Source organism: Primulina tabacum, chromosome 3 (assembly GCF_025594145.1).
Source record: "Primulina tabacum isolate GXHZ01 chromosome 3, ASM2559414v2, whole genome shotgun sequence".
In the NCBI taxonomy this organism is placed as follows: Eukaryota; Viridiplantae; Streptophyta; class Magnoliopsida; order Lamiales; family Gesneriaceae; genus Primulina; species Primulina tabacum.
In genome coordinates this window covers 8,374,727-8,395,742 of record NC_134552.1, presented here as the reverse complement: position 1 = coordinate 8,395,742, position 21,016 = coordinate 8,374,727, and the positions used below count along the sequence as shown (strand labels likewise).

Below are 21,016 nucleotides of genomic sequence, written 5' to 3'. Positions count from 1 at the left end.
GGTTAGCTGTGTTCTTCGTCAGTTGGACACATCCTCAGCTGGCCAGGATTTTGAGATCTTCCTGCTGAATCACCTATCAGTTAAGACAATCAATTGAACTGCTTGTTTGAAGAATCAGTTGGACTTATTTGGTCTCGGTGATCAGTTGGATGAATCAGTTGGTATCTCCGATAACTTCAGTTATGGCTTTGTAAACTGATTAGTTCAGTTTTAGCTGTCTGCGTACTAAGGTAGATTGTTAATAACATAATAATGAGTTTTGTTATCATGAAAATCAAGATTGCGAACTAGAAAAGTTCCATCACAATTGAATAGTGAAAATCCTCTTGAATCAGAGCTTGGTGATTTAATTCTCGTTTAGATTTATTATTTTTTATTGCTTTTTAATTTTGGTTTTAATATTTTATTTTGTTCTTACCCACCAAAATCCCCCATTTATTTACATTTTACTCGAAAGAAATCAACCCATGTTCCCTATGGATTCGACCATGCTCACTATTACACTAATTTCATTTAGAGAGTAGGAATTTAAGTTTGGTAGCTCAACGACAGCACACCAGGAAGAGCATCATGAAGATCTAAGAGTCGAGGAACCAAGGCCCATACCCATGTTGGAGTACGCACAACCTTCGCTTGATGGAACACGTCCAAGCATAGTGCGACCAACCGTCAGGGCGAACCAGTTTGAGATCAAACCAGCCATAATTCAGATGATCCAGAACACTTTTCAATTTGGGGAAAATGCGCTAGATGATCCAAAAACTCACATCGCCGACTTCTTAGAAATTTGCGATGCTTTTAAATTTAATAGAGTTTTTGATGATGCTGTTAGATTGCTTTTATTTCTTTTCTCTTTGTGTGACAAAGCTAAAACTTGGTTGAATTCTTTGCCTGTAGGTTCAATCATTACTTGGGAAGATATGGCCAAGTCATTCTTCTTGAAATAATTTTCTCCATCAAAGACCATGAAGCTGCGAGCGGACATAACCACCTTCTCTCAATTTGAGCTGACCAGGAGTCACTCTATGAGGCTTGGGAGCGCTACAAGGACTTACTGCGGAGATGCCCACATCATGAGTTGCCTCTTGAGTTAGTTGTCCAAAATTTTTACTATGGTTTAATTTCGTCTAACGGTACCATGATAGATGATGCGGCCTGTGGGAATCTGTTGAGGAAAACAGCCGAAGAAGGTTATGAGTTATTGGAGGAGATGGCTGCTAGTAGTTAGCACCCTCAATCTGAGAGGAACAATCAGAGGAGAAGTATAGGAGTTCACCAAGCAATTGACTTTTCTGTTGTCACTGTACAATTAGAAACACTGAACAAGAAAATAGACAGCTTGAATGTAAAAGAGATGGCGATACGCCTGCAAGAGATATTCTGTGATAAATGCAGAGGATAATATTTTGTTAAAGATTGTCAAGACAGTGGTCTTTTCTATGTGCAAGATGAGACACCAGTGAATCAAGAGAGGATTCAAAACCGTCCTAGGAATGATCCATATTCGGATACATACAATCCTAGATGGAGGCAACACCCCAACTTCTCATAGGGTGGTCAAAACAGTTAGAATTGGTCACAAAGAGGACAGCAGTATGGTAAGCAAGCGATGTATAGACCTAAGCCTAGAGATGAGAAGTTTAGTTTGGAGCAAATGATGTCTCAATTTATCTCATCCACTGAGACTAGACTACAGAACCAGGATGCGTTGATAAAGGGGTTAGAAAATAAGATAGGGCAGTTGGCTAAGATGATCTACAGTAAAGATCTGGGCACCTTGCCAGGCAACACTGAGACTAATCCGAAAGAGCAAGTGAAAGCCATAGCATTGAGGAGTGGAAAGGTACTTGAACAAGAGGGGATGGAAAAAGGGGAGCACAGAGAGGAAGCGACTAACACGCGCACAGTTAAGTCTTCTAACTCTACACCAACACCCACTACACAATCTAGAATTGTTATTCCTCCATTTTCCCTGCAGCGTTGAAAAAAACGAAAATGGATGCACAATTCGGTGAGTTCCTAGAAGTATTTAAAAATTGCACATCAATATTCCATTTGCTGATGCTTTGATGCAAATGTCTAGCTATGCTAAATTTCTGAAAGACGTGTTAGCGAATAAGAGAAAGTTAGAAGATCATATGATGGTAAACTTAACTGAAAATTGCTCTTCATTGGTACAAAACAAGATCCCACCAAAACTAAAAGATCCAGGGAGTTTTTATATTCCTTGCATTATTGGTGATGTTGTTTTTCATAAAAATTTATGTGATCTTGGTGCGAGTATTAATCTTATGCCTTTATATGTATTCAGGAAACTCGACTTAGGAAAACCTAAGCCAACAAGGATGTATTTGCAGCTAGCAGATCGATCTGTCAAATATCCACGAGGAGTCATAGAGGACGTATTTATAAAGGTGGACAAATTTATATTCCCTGTAGACTTTGTAGTGCACGACATGGATAAGGATATGGAGATGCCCTTAATTCTGGGGAGACCGTTCCTTGCAACTGGCAAGGCTCTGATTGATGTGCAAGAAGGGAAGTTCAGATTGAGAGTGGGGGAGGAAGAAATTACTTTTGATGTTTTTAATGCTCTTAAGCACACACTGCGCACTGATGACTATTTTAGAATCGATGATTTGGATTCAATTGTGAACAATTTTGTGCAGGATGCTGTGAATGATCCATTGGAAGCCACCCTCACGATTGAATTTAAGGACGATGACCTGGATGAAGAAAAATCTTAAATAGTAGCATATTATAATGCCAAGCATCCATGGATAAGAATGAGACTAGAGAAATTGGAAGAGCGCAGAGACTTGACCCCTCCAAAGTCAAGCATCGAGGAACCACCAACGCTTGAGCTCAAGCCATTGCCTCCGCACCTAAAGTACATATGCCTATATGAGAATAACAATTTACCTGTCATTATTTCTGGTGCTTTGACAGATGCAACAGAGGGAAAACTACTGCAAATTCTTAAAGAGCACAAGAGGGCGTTCTCCTGGAAGGTGGCAAACATCAAGGGAATAAGTCCATCAATCTGCATGCACAAAATATTGATGGAAGAGAAGTATTCACCCCTCGTGCAACCCCAGAGACGACTCAATCCAAAGATGCAAGAGGTAGTGAAGGCCGAAACTATCAAGCTCCTTGATGCAGGTATTATCTATCCTATCTCCGATAGGCATGGGTAAGTCCGGTTCAATGTGTACCTAAGAAAGGTGATATTATTGTCATCAAAAATGAAAAAAAAATAGACTTATTCCCACTAGGCCTGTTTCGGGGTGGAGAGTGTGTATCGATTATACGAAGTTGAATGATACCACTCGTAAGGACAACTTTCCCCTCCTCTTTATTGATCAGATGTTAGAGAGACAAGCGGAGCATGAGTTTTATTGTTTTCTAAATGGGTATTCGGGATATAATCAAATCACTATTGCACCTGAGGACCAAGAGAAAACTACTTTCACTTGTCCTTATGGCACTTTTACTTTCCGACGTATGCCCTTCGGTCTTTGCAATGCCCCTGTTACTTTTTAGCGATGCATGACTGCTATATTCTATGATATGATTGAAACTTTTTTTTGAAATATTTATGGATGACTTTTTTATCTTTGGTGCAACATTTGATGAGTGTTTGCAGAATCTGAACTCGGTGTTGAGGAGGTGCGAGAAGACGAACCTAGTGCTAAATTGGGAGAAGTGTCATTTCATGGTACAAGAGGAGATTGTTCTAGGGCACAAGATTTCTGAACAAGAGATTGAAGGGGACAAAGCTAAAGTGGAAGTCATCAAGAACCTATCACCATCGGCATCAATAAATAGAGTTAAAAGTTTTCTAGGACATGCCGATTTTTACCGGCGTTTCATTAGAAATTTTTCTAAAATTGCTAAGCCCGTATCTTCCCTACTCATGAAAGATGTACCATTTGATTTTAACTCTGATTGTCTGCAGGCGTATGAGAACCTGAAGTAGCGCTTGGTGACGGCTCCTGTGTTGGTGGCACTGGATTGGGATTTGCCCTTTGAGGTAACGTGTGACGCCAGTGATACTGCGGTTGGTGCTGTCCTACGCCAAAGGCAGAACAAGGTATTTCACACCATATACTATGCAAGTAAGACTTTAGATGAAGCACAATTAAATTATGCAACCACTGAAAAAGAATTACTTGCAGTAGTATTTGCACTTGATAAGTTCCATTCATATCTTGTTTTGTCGAAAGTCATTTTGTTTACTGACCACTTTGCACTTCATTATTTTCTTGCTAAGAAAGATGCCAAACCACAATTGCTTAGGTGGATTTTACTTCTTCAAGAATTTGACCTCGAAATAAAAGATAAAAAAAAATGTAGAGAATGTGGTAGCTGACATTTATCTAGACTTGAGCATGTCAGCAACAAATGTGTAAATGATGAGATAGATGATTGGTTTCCTGATGAACTACTGTTATTGATGTAAAATTGTCCATGGTATGCCGATTTTGCAAATTTTTTTGTTACAGGCTCACCGCTCATATTTAACATTTCACCAAAGAAAGGAATTCTTTTCAAACGTGAAATATTATTTTTGGGAGGAAACTTTCATTTTCAAAATCTGTGTAGATGTCATGATAAGAAGATGTGTAGCGGAGGAAGAGATGGAATCGATTCTTAGACACTGTCATGACCGCGAGGTAGGTGGTCATTTTGGACCCACACGAACAACATCCAAGATACTCGGATGTGATTTTTATTGGCCAACTCTATTTAAAGATGCACGTTCATTTGTCCTCTCTTGTGATAGATGCCAGCGCACAGGTAACATTTCTAATCGCCATGAGATGACTTTAAATAATATTATTGAGTGCGAAGTCTTTGCCGTTTGGGGGATAGATTTCATGGGACAGTTTCCAACGTCTTTTACGAAAAAATACAATTTGATTGCGGTTGAATATGTGTCCAAATGGGTGGAGGCGGAATCATATGCCACAAATGATGCTCAAGTGGTACTGAAATTTTTAAAGAAAAACATTTTCAACAGAGTTGGAACACCACGAGCAATCATTAGTGATGGTGGCACCCATTTTTGCAATAAAATTTTTGAAAAACTTTTGGGCAAATATGAGGTCACTCATAAAATCTCCACTCCCTATCACCCCCCCGAACAAGTGGTCAAATTGTGGTATCGAATCGCGAGATCAAGAGGATTCTTGAGAAGGTTGTGTGGATAAATCGAAAAGACTGTTTGGTGAGGTTAGATAACGCGCTTTGGGCATATAGAACTGCTTTTAAAACACCTATAGACACGACACAGTATAGGCTGCTTTTTGGAAAAACGTGTCATTTACCTGTTGAGCTAGAACATAGAGCTTGTTGGTCAACTAAAGCGCTGAACTTTGATTTTGCACTTGCAGAACACAGGTTGTTGCAATTGGACGAATTCAGAGGTCAAGCCTATGACCTGACGCTGACCTACAAAGAGCGGACAAAGCAAGCACACGAAAAACACATTATGTCGATGGAATTCAAAGAAGCCGAAGCGGTGCTACTGTACAACTCCAAGTTACGCTTTTTTCCTGGCAAACTCAAGTCAAGGTGGATGGGCCCTTACATGATTACCAAGGTGCTTCCCTCGGGAGCCATAACTTTGAGAGATGGGAAAAATGAGCCGTTCACAGTCAATGCACAAAGACTGAAGCATTATTTGGGTGGCACAGTGGATCCACAAATTGGAGTCACTCGATTCCAAAACAGTCAGAACTGAGAGGGACTCACAGTCTAGCTCTAGACTATAAATTGATAACTAATTTCTTTCCCTTCCTACTCATTTTTCTTTCTTTCTTTTATTTAGTTGAGTTTTTTTAAAAAACTAGAAGTTGATTATTTTCATTGTTTTGATTTTAAAAAAAATTGTGGGAAAATATTTTGTGTTCGCGACCGAGCGGTATGATTATACCGCTCAAACGCGAACACCTATGCTCAACTAAAATTTACAGAACAGTTCGCGCTCTGACAATAAATAGCAGCCGCCCCTTTCTTTTTCTCATTTGCGCGAACCCTATTCCATCACACCCCAAAATTTCTTCTGAAACTCACGCCTTTGTTCGTTTCTTCAGCAGGAATCACTCCCTTCCGACTCCAATTGACTTCGTTATCGCTCCTTGATATGAATTAAGCGGTCTCCGTCCTCCGGTCACTTTCTAATCATCTATCATCATGGCCCCAAAGAAATTGAAAGGTAATCCTGGCTCTTCCTCATCTTCTTCAATTGATAGGACTCGATTTGTGAATAAAGCGGCTAGGGCTCGGTATGATCATGCAAAACTTCATAGAAATCCGATAGCCGAGAGGGGATTTTGTAAGCAAATAGAGGATAGATATCTTGGGCCTATTACGGGTTTGATTAGGCGTGGATGGGATAAATTTGGAAATGAACCAAATGATGTTGTTGTTCTGTGGTTGGAGAGTTTTATGCCAATGCGGGTGAAAGGACGGATGGAAAGGCTTTTGTTCGGGATAGACTCGTGTTGTTTGATTCTGTCACAATTAACACACTATTAGAAACGACCGATGTTGATGAATCTCACTTCGAGGCATTGGTCGCTGCCCTTGATTATACTATGATACTCGAGACACTGTGTCATCCGAGAGCGACCTGGAAACCATTAGAGGGACTGCCGAGTTGCTTTGACGAGAAATATTTGAAGGCCGATATTGTACACGAGTACGAGTATCGTTCCTTCAAAGACTGTATTTCACGATTATTATTTCCAATTATTAAACTATTAGCAACGAGATTTGAATGATTACAGACCACTAGAATTATTAAATAATAAATCAACAAGTTGATTCAAAGATTAGATGATGAAATGGATAAGCTAAGATAATTTATTAAGGATCCAATGAAAGATGAATTTGTTGGGAATCTAAGTTCACCTACCCCTCGTTCATTTAATTAATTCGATTCGACAATGATCCACGCTTTCGATATGATTTTCTAACCAATTGAACACGTCCTTTCGAACTATGCCAAACTAATTCAACACAGTGAAGTAATTAAATATCTTTAATTATTTATCAAAGGTGAATTGCATGTCGCTCTATAAAATCTCCTAGCTTTTGACTTATTGGACTATGACTATTAACGTGTATCCAACTTCATATCTCTATGCAAATTGTAAATCCACGGACTATGATACTCGTTCCAATTACCAATTATTCTCTCGAATTCACCCGCAATATAATATTATTATTAAAGTTAGCTACTCTTTGATAATGCAATGAAAAAAATAGCATAATCAAAAATAAATCAAAAGTCGAAAGTTAAATTAACTAAACACGGTTTCGGGCCAGGATCCTCTTGAATCCCAACAAATATGAGAAGATAGCTCCTAGAATTCATGATAAAATTAAGCAAAACAATGTTTGAATTTCTAAACTAGAAATACTATACTTGGCAAAAACAAGAAGTCGATGCTCGAAAATCTTGAAATTCTTCAACTCCAAGCCTTTTTTCCCTCCAAGCTTGATGGTTCTTCCAAAGTTTTGCTTTCCTTCCCCTAATCTCGCTCATATGCCACTTTCCAGCCAAAATTGGTAAGCCTCGCCCGGATGGAAAGAAATCACGCGCACAATATTTTTCCAAATATGAATCCCGCTTGAGAGGTAAGATCTTACCGCCCGAGCGCTAACCTCTCTGTATCTCAAAGGACACAAATCGTGCCCGAGTGGTTAAATTCTACCTCTCGAGCGCCGACCCTTCTACCTCGAAAATCACTCTTCGCGCTCGAACGGTAACCTTTCTGCCAATTTCCCATCCTTCTCTTCTAGCTTTGATTCTCTTCCCCCTATTTCAATTTCCCGACCATTTCGCCTGCAAATTCATCAACTACGAGTGAGCCACGATCAAATGGACATGAAATTTCTAAAACAGACAAGAAGTAGATGAAATCCGCACACACACAATGCAAACACATACAAAATTAATGCAATAAAACATGTAAAAATGACACATATCAGTATCTTAAAAGGACCACTAAACTAAAGTTGGTTTATTCTGGAGCTACAAAATCTACCTATGAAGTCATAGGATATCGTGACTCAGATTATGCAAAACTATTCGAATATACATGAAATCAATTAACAAAAATGAAAATTTTCAGCCATTCAGATTCCTTGAATTTTTCAACAATTCAGGGATGTCACAGCCAATCATTTCGTCCACAGCCTGAATCAGTTTAGGCTTCAGTTTCTCAAATTTATCAATGTTATAACGAGCCAAGACCTCCTTGAACCGATCAACGTCAGGAAAGTCTGCCTCAGGAATATGATGTTCTCGCTGAACTTGTGTCATTGATATTCCAATCGTATAAACCATGAGTTTGTGTTTTATTGCATTATTTAAAAGGGCAAAACTAAGATGTATTCGGTGGTTTACCTTTGCAAATACATTATCTAGTTCATCAATAAGTTTTTGCTGAGTTTTTGTTTTGCCCCATAAAGCTGGAATTTCCTTCTTCAAATGGCTGGATAATGTATGCATGGATCTTCACAGCCCTAGCACGTTTGATAAATTCGTTGACCTGGAAATGGACTTGAATTAGATTACCATTTCGAGAATATGAATCGTAGAGCTAATAATCATTGCAGGCAGCAAATATAGAATGTCCTGTTTATATAAAGTTGGTTTTAGTCATTACCCGGCAATCACAAGCCTTTTTGGGCATGTCTCTCAAGTCTTGAAGGAGGTCAGCTTCCTCTTTTTCACATAGTTCCTTCAATGGTCCCGTGACCACTTCATTCACAGGCTTTTGGTCGAATGACCTGCAAATCACAGGAAATTGCCACTACTTGCAATGAAATTATAAACACCAAGGGTAAGAGATGAGAATACTACCCTATATAGACACGCTCCATCTCTGGAGCATTCAAAACTTTCCCCAGTGACCACATTAGTGCCCCATAAACTCTCATCAACTGCAACATGCGGTAAGAATATTGTCAGAATCCTTATTATACAAGAACTGTACCATATGAAAATCCACATAAATTTACAACTCTGTTATCCTCACCTGTGGAGTGTCAACTTGATGTGCTTTATTCAGGACGACACGTATCTTGTAATCATGTCCACGTAATGATGAAATGACCCGCTTCAATTCATCGCTTATGTCGAGGTTATGAGGGTCAAACAAAAGGAGAATAAGATCACATTTTGCTGCGAACCATGATATCACACCTGTGAAATCATAGCTCCCTTGGGTCCGTTGTTTTTCATCGGATAGAACCCCAGGAGTGTCCACAAGTGTGATGTGTTCAAGCAACTATAGGTAAAAATTGCATTAAACTGTCAAAAACTTAACATTACAATCTGTCATAGGCTAAATGTCTCTAAAAAATCAAAACTTACGGGATGTGGCATTTGAGCACACTCGAATTTAGACAAAAAAGATCCACCAAAATTTACCAATCCAGTAAACGGCATATCTGCATGAACAGCGACACTATTTCCAGGAATGATCCGTTCATCTGGCCCAGACTGAGAACATGAAAACGTATAACCAATGAAAAACCTTACACTCGAAAACAATACAAATCTCATCTCACTTTTAGTACCATGACAACAATGAATCTATCGGTAGTTGGCTCGGGCCCAATATGAGCACCTGAAAAGGATAAACAAAGTGTGTGTCACAAGCTAGAAAATAATAATTGACATGATGAACTATAAAGTTACTTAAATATTCTAAACGGTTACAAGATAACTAACCTGGATAGTTACACTGGAGGAAGTGTTTTATGAATGTGGTTTTTCCAGTTGAGTACTGACCCAAAAGCATAACCATTGGTTTGGCATCAAAATCACTACTCCTCTGTCAGTAAAGAAAATATTTATAAGTAATTATATGCCCATGCAAAATAAAAATTTATGTTCTTCTTTACACAAAAATGCCATCTAAAATCCACCCACCAAGGCAGGAGATACAAACTCATGAAAGAGATAGGTAGTTTCTAGTGGCTTCGACTTTTCGTTGTATAACATTTTCAAACCATCAACAACCGAAGTAATGGCTGCAAATGAGGTGATGCTCTGGCGAAAATATTAAAAATGAAGAGTCAGACACTAGGACAATAAAAATATATATAAAACTACATCCAAGTACCATGATGAATTATCATAGAAAATGATATTAGTAAACAACAATTCAACGCTAGTCATTAACATAATGATGGTTTACGTGTTTTTCGATGTAATAGTTGCACATTGACTAGCAGGAATCACTTATCATTATGTTCAAGTGCCTTTACCGTTTCCTCTCTTCAGCAAAAATGCAGCTAACTGTTTTGGACAAAGTTTGCAACAAACGGTAAGTGAAACTGAATATAGCAGTACCTTGTTTTTGGAGTTCTTGCTAAACAAACTCCTAACAAAAGTCGTACAGGACTGAGTACTTCCTGCATAGTTTTTAATGTCATTCTCATCAAAAGCACCATAAGAATCAAGAAGATAATTTAGATCAAACAATTAAATATTTTACTAACCACTAATTTCAGAACTGTCATTTGATATTGGAATTCCATGGTTCTGGGTGAGAAATGCAAGGGTGAAACCTCATTAGATCATAATATGGTGCAAGACAAATCAAACAAGATTGAAAAGTACTTGTCATTACTTTAGACTTATGATAAGAAATAATATCATATTCAAATCCAAATTATTCTTACTATCGTTATTGAACTCGACTCATCTAAATCACGTGCTCGACATGATAGTTTAAATCTAACACAATAATTATCGTGAGATAGTCTCACTGGTCAATTTTGTGAGACAGATCTCCGACCCTACCTAATTAATGAAAAAATATAACTTTTTATGTCAAAAATATTGTTTCCATGATAATTAAGGATCAGTTTAGCCCGTGAGACCGTCTCATAAGAAATCTACTCTACAACAAATATGGGTTTTCGCAATGCGCATATATGCTATTCACAGTGTTCAATGCACGCTGCCATTAGTGTTATTCTCGACATGCTTGTACTTTTTTCGGAGTGCCATGCGAGTTGCAATTGATAGTATTCACGACATTCAATGCATGTTGCCGCTAGTGTTATTTGTGACGTGATTTGGACACTACAATTAATATTTACCACGACGGGTAATACACGCTGCAGTTACTACTAGTTGCAGCATGCAAAGTGTGCTGTTAATAAGTTGTTTATATTCAGATAATTCACAGCATGCAAGGCGTGCACCACACAATCCTCTGTCACCGACACATTGCTTGACCGGGGCCAGGAAATAAACTTCGAGCGAAATTTGACCGTCTAAAATCCCTCAATCACACGGATTATATGAGGTTTGGATCTATCAAGGCTGTGCAGTAATTCTTACACATGAAAAGGCATTCATTAAGGATAGAACTGGAAAACCCCATGGAAAAATCTAAGTAACTAAAGCAACCCACTTACATCAGCTGTGCTACATGCAGCTTTTCTCTAATTAAGTGAAGTATTTCTCCCCATCCAGACAAAAACTTCTATCCCACAATCAAGAAAATAGCATTTATATGTGTCTAATAACTCCCTCGTCAAAGAATCGGCCTCCACGGGTACCGCATCTCCCTTTTCAACACTTGAACATAAAACTCTAACATGTCGAGATTCTATAGTTCCTCATTATAAACAAATTACCATCATCCACCTACATATCAAGTCGTCTGACAGCAACATTCATATATATATAACAAAATGTGCTCAAAACGAATTGACATTCATGCTACATCAAGAACAAGCAGCCAACACCAATAACAATAATTAAATTCATGCCATGCTAGGAATATGAGACATATAAAAGAGATCATTGAAAGCACTGTGAACGGAAGAAGCTATCTACCATAAAAGTCTAGGAGCAACATCCACACTTTTGGATTCATGGTATGATTGCTATCCCCACCATGATTTAAAAAAAATTCTCTTTCTTTCTCGCACACAAAAAATAGACATAAGAGAGAGAAGCATAAACAAACTCAAGATGTGGCCACGAGTAAGAAATTCAGATTCTTGTGGGTAAGCTATTTTAATCACAACTTACGTTAGAATCAAAATCTTGCGGGTGAGCTATTTTAATCACAACTTAGTGAGAAAAAATTCTGATTCTTGTGGTTTCAAGAAATAACTCAAAATATAGCAATCAAAATGTGGCGATGAGTAAGAAACTTTGAAAATAAAAACTTATTTTCTTGAATCCTACCCAATCCTTCTTAAAAACTAGTTACTCTGTGTTAGAGTAGATGCCCTGCAAGCCAACGGTTGGCTAGTGATTTTATTGACTCAGTTGTAATAAACAATCTTTATTTTAATATAATTTAACTTTTAATGGTTTCGTTATACTTTATCTGAATACCCATGCAATCAGCATAGATAAAGTCCTTGATTATGCTTTAATACAAATGAATCGTAATTCGATGTTGAAACTCATTTGTAAACACTGCATATTCTAAATTCGTTCCTAGTCGATTCAGCCGCCTAAAACATGGATAAAGGTCGCTTGAGCTCGAGACTAGCATCTGTGATGTTGTGTACTGCGTTTCTTGGTAAGGGCATGGAGATGTCCAAACATGCAGATGAGTAGTCATATGATGATTATACCGAACAACCCTCCCTCGGACTTTCCAAGTGGTTATCATTCATCGAGAGGATAAGTCCGTGGTTATGATTGTACACCATTAGTCCTTACGACCCGGGACAACACTGAGGCTCTATATGCTAGGGCTGTGCTTTGACTCATTTACCGGCTCCAGGAGAGTCATCAGGTGGCGAGGTTGGGTACAGTTGCGACACATATAGGAGCCAGTGCATTGTAGTCGGGGATTCACCGCTCACTTACGGGTGTGGATATCCTGTGTGATCTGATGAAATAATAGTGCATGGAATCTCTGGCCTAGAGTATGAGATGTACGTTAGAGAAGGAGTTCTCAAATAGTACATGCGATGTCACTATTATAGTTATCACATAGTTATCGAATTATTATGCAACCCTCGATGAACCAATGGTTGCAGATTCGATCGGGATATATGAGATGAAGGGACCGTACTGTACGTTAATCATAATCGACTGATTCTTGCAGGCACTATCAGTGATACCTAGGGGATCATGGGGCGATGCTACTAGACGCTCTTACTATGATCCGATGGGTGCAATCAGAAATGAGTTCTGACATTCTTGATCAAGGTGTTGATGAAAAGAATGGGGCTAACTAGGGTAAGCCCGAATAAAGGATTATGTCCTGAATCACAAAGAGTTGTGAACCCACGGCTAGCTGTATCCCTGAACCATTGAGGGTCACACAAACACTGGATCGTTTGTTCTCGTTGAGAGAATAAATTCAAGGAGTTGAATTTATATTATGATATAGTAAATTCAAGGAGTTGAATTTATGATAATTAAATTTTGAGAAAATAAATTCAAGGAGTTGAATTTATGATATAGTAAATTCAAGAAGTTGAATTTATGAAATTTGGAGAGAATAAATTCAAGGAGTTGAATTTATAAAATTTGTTAATTTAATTTATTAAACTCAAAAGTTGGGTTTAGTAAATATTAAATTTTGGAGGTGATAAATTCAAGGAGTTGAATTTATAATTTAAATATTAAATTCAAATTTTGAATTTATAATGGATTTAATTTGTTAAGCTCAAAAATTGAGTTTATTAAATATTAAATCAAATATAGTGGGAGTATGTTTGATGGGCTTGTATGAGTACAAGTCCAACATATTAAATAATTAAAGTTATTAACGGACTTTGATTAATTAATTAAACTAGTTGGACTAGCCCAATTAATTAATCAAGCTCATTAATGTTAATTATGGAATTTAGGTCAATGATATTGTTTTTAAGGAAATAAAAAGAAAATTTGACCTAGCCTCCACTACAAAAACAATGTGATTCACGTGAATACCATCTAAAATCCTCCAAATATTTTGGCCATTTTTCAAGAGAAAAAGATTTGGGTCTTTCTCGAATTTTCGATCTCAACGCAAAATCTCTTCTACTTTTCTAGTGCAATTTAGAAGAGGAATAAATATTCCAGTCGTGGACCTGATTCGGAGATCGAAGAAAGTTCGTAGGGAAATTCTACAAGAGCTATATCCGCTAACACCGGAATAGTTGGAGTCGTGTGATTAATTCACCAAATGTATGAAATTCTAACATCCTAGGTATGTTTAATTAATGAAAACCATACGAGTGTCCAAAAGAATTATTTTGTTTTTCCAAATAAAATAAAAATTTTAAACTTCCGCTGCGTTTTGGGCACGAGAAAACCGAGATCCAACAGTGGTATCAGAGCCAAGGTTTTTCTAAATCGTATGGTTTTGAAAACATCACGAATAATTTTAAATAATTAAAATTATTAACGGACTTTGATTAATTAATTAAACTAGTTGGACCAGCTCAATTAATTAATCAAACTCATTAATGTTAATTATGGAATTTAGGTCAATGATATTGTTTTTAAGGAAATAAAAAGAAAATTTGACCTAGCCTCCACTACAAAAACAATGTGATTCACGTGAATACCATCTAAAATCCTCCAAATATTTTGGCCATTTTTCAAGAGAAAAAGATTTTAGTCTTTCTCGAATTTTCGATCTCAACGCAAAATCTTTTCTACTTTTCTAGTGCAATTTAGAAGAGGAATAAATATTCCAGTCGTGGACCTGATTCGGAGATCGAAGAAAGTTCGTAGGAAAATTCTACAAGAGCTATATCCGCTAACACCGGAATAGTTGGAGCCGTGTGATTAGTTCACCAAATGTATGAAATTCTAACATCCTATGTATGTTTAATTCATGAAAACCATACGAGTGTCCAAAAGAATTATTTTGTTTTTCAAAATAAAATAAAAATTTTAAACTTCCGCTGCGTTTTGGCATGAGAAAACCGAGATCCAACACTCTGCACACGCGTTGCGTGTGTGTACAATCTTTTTTATCATTATCGACGGCCTAAGTGAAATTTGACAAATTATGGAGGGACTAAATTGATATTTGAATGGTTGAAATAAAAATAAATAAAAATAAAAGTGTGTGTTGAAATTTAAAAAACTAAACAAAAAACAAAAGTGTAATATTAGTATCATATAAAAGTAAAAGTGGAAAAAAAATTGGTGTCCTCTCTAGGTAGTTATTCTGATGTCCTCACACTTAATAATATAGTATAGATTAGTACGGCTGCGTTTGATAGGATGATAAAATAAACTAATGATTAGTATGTAAATGATAACAAAAAATGATTGTGATAGAAATGTAATATATGATGTAAAATAGTATTATATTTGGTATAATTTTTAAGTATGAGATAATTTTGAATTTTATGATGAAATGACAAAATTGACCTTTTCTTTATTTTTTCTTCTTCATTCCGACGACGGCCCGGCAACGGAGGTGGTCCGACAGCTAGCGGCAGTCAGTGGTCTGACTGCGGTAGGCAGCTGGTCGGCGCCGAGAGGTGCTCCGACGGCCGGTGGAGGTCTGCGGTGGCCCTGCAACGGCGGTGGTCCGATGGCGGGCCGGCAACGGAAGTAGTCCGATGGTCGTCGGGTCGGCGGTCTGGCGTCATTCCGGCGGCAGGTCCGGTGTTGGTGAAAGAGAAAAGGTAAAATTGGAAAGAGGGTAGGGATAGAGGAAGGATAAATAATCTTAGGAGGGAAGGAGGTATTATTTAATTACACATAATACAACCTAATCATTCATAGAAGAGATTGAGTTGGTTAAATAAAAATCATACCAAACATTGGATTAGGTGGGTTTAATAATCATAAACCCACCTAATCATGCATACCAAACGCACCGTAAGAGTACTGTAAGCTGTGATTAACTGAAACGTAGCATTTTATTTACCAACTCTATTCAAATTCAGAAAATTACCAAAAAAGAATTCAAACAATATGTCCAAAAAATCAAAGACCCAAATTCCAAATTGTGTTTACATCTGTTATAAACAGATATTCAAGCAAGGAGTGCATCAGATTATCGATCTAGCAATAAGAATTCAAGCAACGAGAAATCATATAAAAATGCCCAGAAAATTAGCAAGAAAACAGAACAATCTATATTCTGAACCAACTTATGTAATCACAAAAATTGTGACCCAAATCAAGCACTCGTATATTCTCAATCAACTAATCAAGCGAACAACGGAAATTTCTGAATCGAACACTTCTATAAAAAAACGTCATATTTTATATTTTTGAAACAAACGCTTGTCCATGTGCCCTAGTAGTGTTTTGGTTCATACGTGATTTGGCTATGACCATTGATGCCCCGTGATATCACAGGCCATGGATAGTGCCCGGAACAGGGACATGAGTAGTGCCCAGATCAGGGACCTGAATTATCCCCGGGTCATGGATGACCCAAGGCAGCAGGACAGGCCGGCAAGGGAGTTCGGATCCCGGACAACCCGGGACGTGGGACGGAAAGATCGTCAGGGAGAATCTACAGAGAAGCTCGTTAGAGGCCGGGCCACTAAACGCCCGGGATGTCTTATCATCGGGTTATTGAGCGTCCGTGCTCTCATGCAAGTTCTCGGGATGTTTTCTTCCTAGGAAACTTCGATATAAATGCCAGCATTTATTTATACAGACAAATTAGGGTGTGAGCGGCCGACCTATCTCTGACACTAATCCAAGTGGTTGACAAAATCAGGTAGGCTGGATGTGACTAATATGAAGATTTGATATGTCAGAATAATAGAGTATAATCAATCGTCCTACTATAATTAATGAGCAGCACAAGGAACGAGGTCATCATTACATCCCCTACTATAAATACCAGGTTTTCTCTTTGCATTTACTCTCCATTCAGATATTGAATACACATATTTATTACTCATTTATTGCCCACATTAGCACCAATCTCACAACCATCACCTGGTTACATTGGTTTCTTGCTCGAGTCCTTCACTGACTTAAGCATCGGAGTGGCCACGTCGGACACCCCTTTGGCGCCCATTCACGTGGTTATCTTCTTGTTTGCAGATCTCCTCGGTTGACTAAGGGAAAAATCTTTTGATCCAGACGTCCTGCTCTTATTTCTCTCATCATACTGATAGCAGATCCGGTGGAGCACCGACCCGGCTCATCCATTTCACCCGGATCGCATCATTGACGTCGTCTTTGGGATAATAGAGTTATAAGGCATCGATATGGCCATACTAGGAGAACGAATCAAGAAACCTCTCGGATCCAGGGAGATAATAACACACATCTTTCTGGTGCAGGTGGTCCACCACCTAATGATCTCCAGCCTACCATCAATTTAACACCTGAAGAGTTGACCAAGATTGTAACTGATGTTGTGAAGGGAGCCATGGCGAAGAAAGCCCCTACTCATCATTCTACCCATCCAGAGCAGGAGCGTGAGCAGTTGCGAGAGGATCAAGAGGAAGAGTAAGGGAAGAAGAAGGGGAGTCGAGTGTTGGTTCTAAATCTCCTACTGTGGCCGAAGAATTAGAAGAGTTGAGGAAGAACGTGAAAGTGTTGGAGGGGCAAGTCGGCTCTAGGAGCAATGCTCGAGTGGTCGTCAAGGGTTGCCCATTCTCTGATGTCATCGTCCGGAAACCACTTCCCGGGCACTTCAAATCAGCCAGGATTAAAGACTACGACGGGAGTTCTGACCCTGAAGAACATCTCGTCAGATTCGAGAACATGGTCATGCTATATTATTATGGGGACCAGATTAAATGTAAAATGTTCCTGACCACCCTAGTCGATTTGGCCCAGAGATGGTTCGAAGGGTTGACGCCTCAAAGTATCCAATCTTTTGAAGATTTTCAAAAAGTATTCTTGCACTAGTTTAGCAGCAGCAAGAAATATAAGAAGACTGCTTTTAGTCTGTTTGAAGTAAAGCAGGGCCACGATGAAACTTTAAGAGCATACATCAAAAGGTTCAATCGCGTAGCTATGGATGTCCCTGCATGCCCCCGTGACAAAAACTATTGCCTTTACTGCATATATATTCCCATAAGCCATGATCTATTTTTAATATGCTTTAGCCCGTGCATGCATTTAAAATAGCGCAATTGCTCTGTTATTTATTCAAGCAGTACCATTTATGTGGGGGGCGAGGTTGAAGATTTGTTTTACAAGGTTTGATTTTTTTCCTTGTGCATGTGATTGAATTCATTTGAAGATATACACAAGTAAATCTACATCCTTGGCATGCGGTGAGATGAGAATCTGTCCAAGACAATGTTTCTCCTTCAGTTACTCTTGAAATGAGGATAATGTTTTCTAGCGTGAAAGAGCACTTATCTTTGGAGCTGAGTCATCTTGTTTCTATCTTGTTGTTCTTTTCTGGGTCTTATTTCTGCTAATTTCCTTGTAAGTATCATTGGATTGGCACATTTAACTCGATTTTCAAAATTCAAGGATACAAACATTGATTTTTTTTTATATGTGACTCAGTTCTTCATCTGACAATTCGTTTGGGGTTACTGAGTTGCATCGTGTTGATTTCCGGTACAGCTGTTGTATATGTTGCAACAAACCATAAGGCATAATTTTTCTTCATTTTGTTTTAAATATAGTTTCTACGTTCTTTGTTATTTCTTTGCATCATGGGAAAAAATTTATTGTTTTTTTGTCCAAATAATTTTGGCCACGAGGTATTTTCTTTGATGTTGGATTGTGTGAATTATGGTGTTTTGAGTTGATGAAGTTTTAAGTATTTATTGCGAGCTAATTACGCCTATTCTTGGTTATTAGTCTAGTACGGGACTACAGTTGACATTGATTTGAAACTTCCATCAAGACCGCCTGGTTATGTTTTGTTGAGGTGAGCAACCATTTGAAATTTGAGGCTACAAACTATGTTTGATGTAAATCATAAGGTTGTTGACGAATCACGCATATTAGGTTTTACATCATGAGATGTACTTAAATAGTTTGATTTGGTCGTCTTTTTTTTTTGGCAATAATGAATTTGATGTTGTTTTATTTCAGTTTGAAAATCCGATGTTGCTATTCATGGCTGAGATGGTTATAAGTTTTATGGTTATAGGTTATGGGTTAGTTCTTTAACTCTTACAACATCACAAGGATGTTGATGGTTCTCATATCTCAAACATCTGTAATTTCTTTTTGGTTGACGTAGGTCGAGCTTTCCCATAGAGGGCGAAGATTACGAACATATGATCACCACAGTAGCTACAGTAGTTGGAAGTAGTCATGACGTAATTTCAAAGCGGTCTGATTTCAGGGGTAGGACAATTCTGAATGTATTTAAACTACAGGTTTTGCATTCTCACCATGCAGTGGTGATAGTAAGCGTACTCTACACATTCCAAACATTGTTTTTGCATGCAGTTTTGGTCTTTGGGCTTCCTTCTTCTGCTTCTTAGCAAGACTTGAAGGTATGCCCCTAAGTCTCTATGTGTGTATGTGTATGGTTGTGGGGAGAGATTTGTTCGACTGTATCATCGTAATTCACCCCCTTGAATTGGTGTTTCTAGGATCACATGTGTCGAGCAGGAGATGTATGTTTCTCTCAAGTTTACTGCGATCGAGATGGTAATTATTATGCCTGTGAACTTTAAATTATATGTGAAACAGAGTTCTGGCCTGAGCAGATACTTGAAGACAAAATCAGTTTAAAGATGAAAAATTGGTTCTTCCGCTGATGTCCTCTTTGAACCCTGAGATAGAAACCAGAATGAATGACATACTCCCTTTTTCAGAGCAGCATGCATTAAGCATATATGTTTAAACAGAGATGGATAACTGGCCAGAACAAAGTGGAAACTCCACAATGATGCTACATATATTTGAAACATATGGCCCAGACTCCTTTAAATAATTCATCCCTAACCATTTTTGTGAGAACCCCAAATTTTGGGAGTGCAATTTTGAAATATAGACATGTATAAGAATTTATTTTCGAGTTATAATAAATTCGAAAATATTAAATAATACATGGTATTGGAAATTCCAAGTCAATAAATACATGAAATTCAATATTCAGTACAAATCGTGTATTAATTTCGAAATAAGGCTGGATATCAATCAATTTGGAAGGAAATATTACACACAAGGTAGATTTTCTCAACAAGGTAGCATCCTAATATTTAAAGAACGGAGTATCTCGATAATTATGGAATAATTATCTCAAAATTATGGAAAAAATATCAATCGAATTATGGTAGGATTTTTACATCACCCTTATAAATAGGAGGACCCTCTCATTCAGAATTTACATGAAATTTTCGAGTTCCTCCCCAAATTTTCGAAAATTCCTCCCAAAAATTCTGCACGAGTCGTCAAAATTCTTTCGAAGTTCAGAAATTCGTTTCTCTTGCTCGAGTATCAGAATCCGATCTCCACCGTTCAGAATATGCTTCGTTATGTTTCGCATAACATATCCAAATTTCAGCAAAATCCAACGGTTAGTTTTTCGTTTATAGCCTTTGAAAGAAAACTGCTCAGATTTTAGGCGGGAATTCAGCATACCTACGGTTTTTCTGTATGAACAGGCCTAAACGACTTCCAAACCTGATCTTCACCATTCATAATTTATATAACGTACTTTTGAACGTACTGTAAAAGTTTGAGCCCGATCCAACGGTTCAATAAGGTACAAGAAATTTTACAAGACAACTGATTTTCGGTAGATGTGTTGTTGCAGTTTCGAAGCATGATTCTTCTATGGTTTCTGAGTTCTTCACGTGTTCTTCCAGTATAAGGTAAGTGGACTTGTTTTAAAGATTAAACTTTCGTTTATGCATATTTATTTCGTGTGTTTTTGAAAATACGGTCGAGTACATGTTCTTTTCCTACTCCTTCTTGTGTTGTTGTCATTTGTTTACCCCATCAAATGCTCAAATAGAGTTGTAATGCCCATTCGCCTTACAGAATCAAGAAATCCTCAGTTCAGTTCAACTCACACTTCATCAAAATATAAATTTGCATTCACAGATCACATAGGACTTTATCGGTGATTATTTGGCTTGAAGGATAGTTAACAAAAGTACGCCA

At 37.9% G+C, this 21,016-nt stretch overlaps 1 protein-coding gene, 1 long non-coding RNA gene and 1 pseudogene across 2 annotated transcripts in view; all 3 read right to left on the bottom strand.

Moving 5' to 3' along the window:
- Window positions 1–21,016, bottom strand: part of LOC142538362 (costars family protein-like) — a 51,577-nt gene that overhangs the window by 9,598 nt on the left and 20,963 nt on the right. The window lies entirely within an intron of this gene.
- On the bottom strand, window positions 8,096–10,504 carry LOC142538235 (EH domain-containing protein 1-like; annotated as a pseudogene).
- LOC142539912 (uncharacterized) lies at window positions 11,257–16,294 on the bottom strand. The gene is made up of 2 exons (XR_012818992.1): window positions 15,826–16,294; window positions 11,257–12,238 (listed from the first exon to the last, which is right to left on the bottom strand). It is a non-coding gene; the product is annotated as an uncharacterized LOC142539912 (long non-coding RNA).